Consider the following 7,111-nt stretch of genomic DNA (forward strand, 5'->3'; position numbering starts at 1 on the left):
TTACATTAGTCATGGGATAACCCCTTTAAGGTTCTGTTCACACTGTTTTAGCTTGTCATCAGAGGTCTAGATCAGGAGTGTTTCCGTCCTATATTCTGATGGAAGGATCTAGTGACAAATCTCACCCATAGGATCTCCAATAAAAAGTAGTATATCTATACATTTTCCTACTAGATGCTTCTGTGTGATTAGCTGTCTGCTCTTGTGGTATCAGGGCCTGAGTCAAATGAAACGTCAGCTCTGCTACATCTGTATTTGTGTAGATTATGTAGATGTGTTTATGGAATCTTCAGAGGGAAATAACTGCATTATCTTGGGCCAAGTATTAGACTCTGCATATGATAGATAGATAGATAGATAGATAGATAGATAGATAGATAGATAGATAGATAGATAGATAGATAGATAGATGACTGCATGGGCAGGTTGAGTCGTGTCTGCGCACTAGTGACTTCGCCTTGGCTACGTTGCAGGCTCTTCTCACCTGGGTCCAGCAAAGCTGAAGCGATCTGTGCATCCTCCTCTGCTCCCCGGCTGTCACCACCACCTCCGGCTTCCTTCCTCCACCCGGATCCTCCTCCGTCACCTGCCTCCTTCAGCAGCCGCCTCAGCCCGGCACAGAGCTGCAAAGTGAGGAGAAGTCCAGAAGTGAGAGCCGCCGCTCCATCACTGTGAGTACACAACTTCCAGGAACTTTCCCACCTCGTACACCCCGTATCGGGGGCAGCCCGGTGCCTTCTATATACGGGGTGTGGAACCACTACTCCCAGCAGAGTGCTACTCCAGAACTAGAGAGCCACAGGTTGCTGGCCATTGGTCTGCCTGTGTGATGTATCGGCTGTGACCACTAGGGGCGGTGTGTTATGGGTTGTAGATAGGACCCATGGTGGTGTTCTGGTGGAGCAGGTTTATTATTATTATTTATTATTAAAGCGCCATTCATTCCATAGCGCTGTACATATGAGAAGGGGTATACATACATAATACAGACAATTGCACTAATCATAAACAAGACGAGTTACAAACTGGTACAGAAGGAGAGAGGGCCCTGCCCGCGAGGGCTTACAATCTACATATATATATATATATATATATATATATATACTGTGCTCAGCAGGGTTTCAGTCACTTGTGCAAGTTCCCTCTCCTGGAGATCTGGGGCAAATCTGCAACAAAATTCACAGGGCATTGTAGTTTATGCGGGTTTTCCTTGTGGGTTTTGTCGCAGATTTGCCCCAGATCTCATACACTTTGCATCGCAAAAGGGTGAAATCTGCGCTGAAAATCTGCCTCGGATTTCACAATCCACGCCGCCTGCTGAAACTTTCCTCTTCGTGTACATGAGAATTAGGAAATCTCCTCTACGTAGTCAGGGCTGTATTAGTATCATGCACACGTATGTATTTTGCGATCCACAAAACACGGATCCGCCAAAAAAATGGATTACATCTGTGTGATGTCAGTTCTTTTTTTTTTTTTTTTTTTCTTGCGTAACGGACATACATACACATCTCCGTTTTTTTTTTTTCAAGCCCAATTGAACTAAAATCCATGCTTAACGGGGCTGCCGCACCTCAAACATTGGTGGCATGTCGCCAGGATCTGCCACCAATGTCAGATGGGCGCGGGTCCCGCCGCTGAGAACGGAGTGAAGGAGAGTTTGCCGTTCTCCATTCATTTCTATGGGAGTGGTATCTCTGTAAGCCCCATAGGATGGAATAGAGCGGCGGCTGAGCTGGCGCAGTGCACTCTCCATACATTTCTATGGGGCTTCCGAAAATAGGCGAGCTTGCCGCACGGCTATTATCGGCAATCCCATAGAAATGAATGAAGGGCAGGTGCGCTCTCCTTCATTGTAGGTGCAGGTCTCAGAGGTGGGACCCACACCTACCTGACATTGGGGGCATATCCTAGGGATATGCTCCCAATATCAAAGATGGGAATATCCCTTTAAAGATGATCTGTCACCACTCCTGACATGTCTGTTGTAGAAACTACTTGTAGTCCCCCTGTAATAACAATTCTGGAGCATCTCTTTTTGTGACTCTTTGTTGTGCCATTCCTTTATTATTCCTGCTAGAAGTGTATGAATGGATTGCCTGTAGCTTGCAGTAAAGGTACAGATGGGTGTTACCAGTTGGGGGGGTTCCCCCTGCACAGCCTGACACCAGCAGCACTGAATAGACAGAGTCAGACACACCCGCACCTGGTAACACCTTGCTGAACCTTTACTTCAGACTGTTGGCAATTCATTTGATTTTCTAGTAGGAATAATAGAGGAATGGAACAACATTGACTCATAAGAATAGATGCTCCAGAATTGTCATTACATGGGGGAGGCATGTAATTACTAAAGCTGACGTGTCAGGAGAGGGGGCAGGTCCTCTTTAATACACATTGTGTGTATACCCTAATAGCGGAAATTGCTGCACATAAATGGCAAAAAGATAGAAAACACCAAAATATAGTGTCAAATATATTACCAATGTGCCCACTTGTTTTGTGTACTTGCTGCAGTTTTGTAAATGTACCGGTTTTACTGACGGCTAATGACCTTTTTTAGACTTTTTATTTTTTTTTTGTGCTGAAGTGACCTGGCGTTCTTCAGATTAAAGTTGTCATCGGGTTGTGTTGGATGGCAGCACATGTCCCTGGCATACAATAGGCTCCTTGTCATCAGCCCTGTGTACACTGGTGACATTTAGATCCGTCCGGTCAGTGACGGGCCTCGTGTCAGCTACGAGGGCTTTATATACCCCCGTGTATACAGGGCGTGAGCGGGACTATAGCCAGAGCAGCCGCTCCACGGCCCGGAGGCTGGGGGCCTCTAGGAGACTTGTACCTGTAGTGGATTCAGTCCATTGGGCCTTTGTAGAGAGGGGTTGCTACTATTCTCTTTGGTACTGGGTGGCATCGACCCCGTACAGGACTCCTCTCTCCAGGGAACTGCATTGATAACAAGAAAGGGGTGAGAAATTGGGAATGGAGCGGAGGGGGAAACATTGGTGGGGGTCTGACACCGCCACCATCAGCTGTTTGAGCGCCACTGCCTTCTCACAGCGCCATACATTGTATAGTGGCTGTGCTTGGTATTGCAGCCCAGGCCCATACGCTGCAGCTAAGGCCACTGTAGCACCGCAGCCTCCTCAAACATCTGGTCAGCGGAGGATTTGGGAGTTGGTCCCCCACCGATGAGATATTGGTGACCTCTCCTGAGGATAGGTCATCAATTTTCTACCCTCGGGAAAACTTCTTTAATTTGACATCCAAAGATCTAGAAAATCTGTTAACTCCTAACAATGTGGAGCAGCGTGGAGAGGACCTGTGCGCTACTATTACCGGGCTCTGATTGTGTGGGCACTGCCACCGTGACGAGTATGGCAGCTGTAGTACCTGTCCACTGCCCTGCTCCACAGACTGATCAGAGAAACCAAAGGGCTTCGCTGTATAACTCCATGTATGCCAGGGTCTAAGTTGATGGTTGCATACAAGAGGAAAAACAACAGGATGGTTCCCCCTTCTTAGGAATTCCCTGTTATGCAGCCTAAATGGGTCCATTGAAGGCTATAGAGCTGCCTGCTGAGTGTGCCTAATGTTAGTGTGTGCTTAACACCTTAAGAACCCAGCCATTTTTCACCTTAAGGACTCCATATTCTGAAAGCCATAGTTTATTTTTATTTTTTGGGTGACTGTCTTAGGTAGGGTCTCATTTTTTGCGGGGTGAGATGACTGTTTGATTGCTATGATTTTGGGGTGCGTATGACTTTTTGATCTCTTGGTATTACACTTTTTGTGATGTAAGGTGATAAAAAAAAATAGCTTTTTTGACACGGTTTTTATTTAATTAAATTTTTTAGGGTGTTTATCTGAGGGTTAGGTCATGTGATATTTTTATAGAGCAGGTGGTTACGGACGCGGTGATATCTAATATGTATACTCTTTTTATTTATTCAAATTTTACACAATAATATCATTTTTGAAAATCATGTTTTAGTGTCTCCATAGTCTGAGAGCCATATTTTTTTTTTTTTGGAGCGATTGTCTTAGGGTATCGTTTTTGCGGGATGAGATGAAGTTTGATTGGCGCTATTTTAGAGTGCATACTGTATGACTTTTTGATCACTTGCTATTTTACTTTTTGTGATGTAAGGTGACAAAAAATGGCTTTTTGACAGGTTTTATTCTTTTATTTTTTTACGGTGTTTACCTGAGGGGTTAGGTCATGTGATATTTTTATATAGCAGGTCGTTACTGATCTGGAAATTCCTAATATGTATACTTTTTTTATTTACCGTATTTTTCGCTTTATAAGACACACTCCCCCCCCCCCCCCCAAAAGTGGGGGGGAAATGGCAGTGCGTCTTATAAAGCGATGGTGTCATTTTTACATGGCTGACACTGATGCATCGCGGGCTGGTATGCTGCACAGTGCGGCCGGCGATACATCAGTTACAGTTATGCTGGGTGGGAGGAGGGGCTGGCAACTCACGGCGGGGCCCGGTGCAGTCACTGTATTAAACCAGGCCCCACGCACAGCATTCTCTTTGTATGTAAAGTCTAATTCTTTAATGCTGAAGCAATCGCTCTCCTTTGATAAACTAGCCTAATCGCCTGAAACAGTACTCACTCTATGAATGCAGAGGTCCAGCCAGCACGTGACGTCAGTCAGTCAGTCGCGCTCCTGCTTTATTAATGAAGTGGGAGGAGCATGACTGACTGAGTGACATCACGCGCCGGCTAGACCGCTGCATTCATAGAGTGAGTACTGTTTCAGGCGATTAGGCTAGTTTATCAAAGGAGAGCGATTGTTTCAGCATTAAAGAAATAGACTTTTCATACAAAGAGACTGCTGTGCGCGGTGCGTCAGCCACAGATCCTCCATAACATTGTCATCCACAGATCCCCCATAACAGTGCATCATCCACAGGTCCCACATAACAATGTCATCCCCAGACCACCATTAGTTCAAAATCCACCAAAAGCACACCTTTTGGTTCAAAATATATATTTTTTTATTATTATACTCCTCAAAAACCTAGGTGCGTCTTATAATCAGGTGCGTCTTATAAAGCGAAAAATACAGTATTTACGTTTTACACAATAATATCTTTTTGAAACAAAAAAAAACATGTTTCAGTGTCTCCCTATTTTTTTTTATATTTTGGGCGATTGTCTTAGGTAGGATATTATTTTTGCAGGATAAGATGACGGTTTGATTGGCACTATTTTGGGGTGCATATGACTTTTTGATCACTTGCTATTACACTTTTTGTGATGAAAGGTGACAAAAAATGGCTTTTTTTTATCACCGTTTTTATTTTTTTATTTTTTACGATGTTCACCAGACCGGTTAGCTCCCTCATGTGATATATTTATATAACAGGTTGTTACAAACGCTGCGATACCTAATATGTCTGTTTTTTTAAATATATTTAACAAAAAAATTATGTTTCGGTGTCCTTATTTTCTGAAAGCCATATCTATTTTTATTTTTTGGGGCGATTGTCTTAGTTAGGATCTCATTTTTTGCGGGATGAGATTACGGTTTGATTGGTATTGTTGGGTACATATGACTTTTTGATCACTTGGTATTGCACTTTTTGTGATGAAAGGTGACAAAAATTGCTTTTTTTAATACAGTTTTTATAAATTTTTTGACCAGATGGGGAGGATCATTGGATATTTTTTATAGAGCAGGTTGTTACGCACGTGGTGACACCAAATATGTCTGTTTTTTTTCTTTTTCTTTTTTTTTTACAATTGTATATGTCTCTTTATGGCAAAGGTGCTTTTCTTTTTTTTGTTTCAATTGAAACTTAAATTTTAAAAAACACTTTTTTTTTTTAACTTTTTTTTTTCACTTTTATAATTTTTTATCTTTGTCCCACTATGGGACTTCAACATTACAGGGTCTGATCCCTGTTTCAATGCAGCACAATACATCTGACCGTGGCATATGAGGGGTTAATCCACCGGCATTGGCGTTATCACCAATGCTGGTGGATGCGGCAGGGATCCGGCTGTCAGTAACAGCTGGATCTGTGCTGCAGATCGTGGCACTGCACATGGGGGGAGGAAGGACAGCAGGACGAGAATGCTCGTCCTGGGGCACAAACTACCAGCCTTTTAGGATGAGCATTCTCGTCCAAGGTCCTGGAGGGGTTAAAGGGGCTGTCTTACTTCAGCAAATTGAATTTATCATGTAGAGGAAGTTAATACAAGACACTTACTAATGTATTGTGATTGTCCATATTTCCTCCTTTGCTGGCTGGTATTTTTTCACATCGCACTTTACAGTGCTCGTTTCCATGGTTATGACCACCCTGCAATCCATCAGTGGTGGTGGTGCTTGCATACTATAAGAAAAATGTGCTCAAGCCAGTAAAGGAGACAATATCGACAATCTAGCTTCCCCCTATCTGAGGAGGAGTGGAATGTTCCCACATCCTACTTCAGCGGGAGGAAGGAAAGTTCTAGTTAGTGCACCAGCCACCCCCTGCTGGGGTAGGCTGTGTTAATAGGAGCTCCCAGAAACAGGGACCCCAACCAAGGATCCAAGCCTCTGCTGAGGCACAAGATCAACCTTTCCAGCCTGAGTCCCTTACCTCAGCTGGTGGACAGAGAAAGCAGCCCTTCACAGAACTATCAGATCTCCAGGAAGCCACCATCATACCCTGTGAGCAGTCCTGTAAGTAAAGATCCAAAGATAAAGAGAAGACAAGTACCTCCACGGCTAGTCAGACCCAAACCAAGCAGACCACAGACAGAGCAGAAGATAGATACCTGCCAGATTCTAATAGGCGTATGTACCAGATGCAGAATATATGTAAATTCCTGCCACATATTGCCAAAACCTGCTGGGACTCTAGACTATTGCTGTAACTTGTATGGATCAAAAGCTGCATATCATATCACCAAGTAAAGACAAGTTGGACCCTATTATCTGCGTGGATTTCCATCATTCCTCAGTTGCTCCTATTGACCACACTCATTTTGTTGCATGTGAGCCGGGATACAGGAGTCCAGCCGTACCACAGATAGGAGACACCGTTGACACAATACAGAGACATTATCCCCCTCTGGCATTCCTCACCTGGTACATGAGCTCATA

The sequence above is a fragment of the Bufo bufo genome, chromosome 7 (assembly GCF_905171765.1).
Source record: "Bufo bufo chromosome 7, aBufBuf1.1, whole genome shotgun sequence".
Taxonomy (NCBI): Eukaryota; Metazoa; Chordata; class Amphibia; order Anura; family Bufonidae; genus Bufo; species Bufo bufo.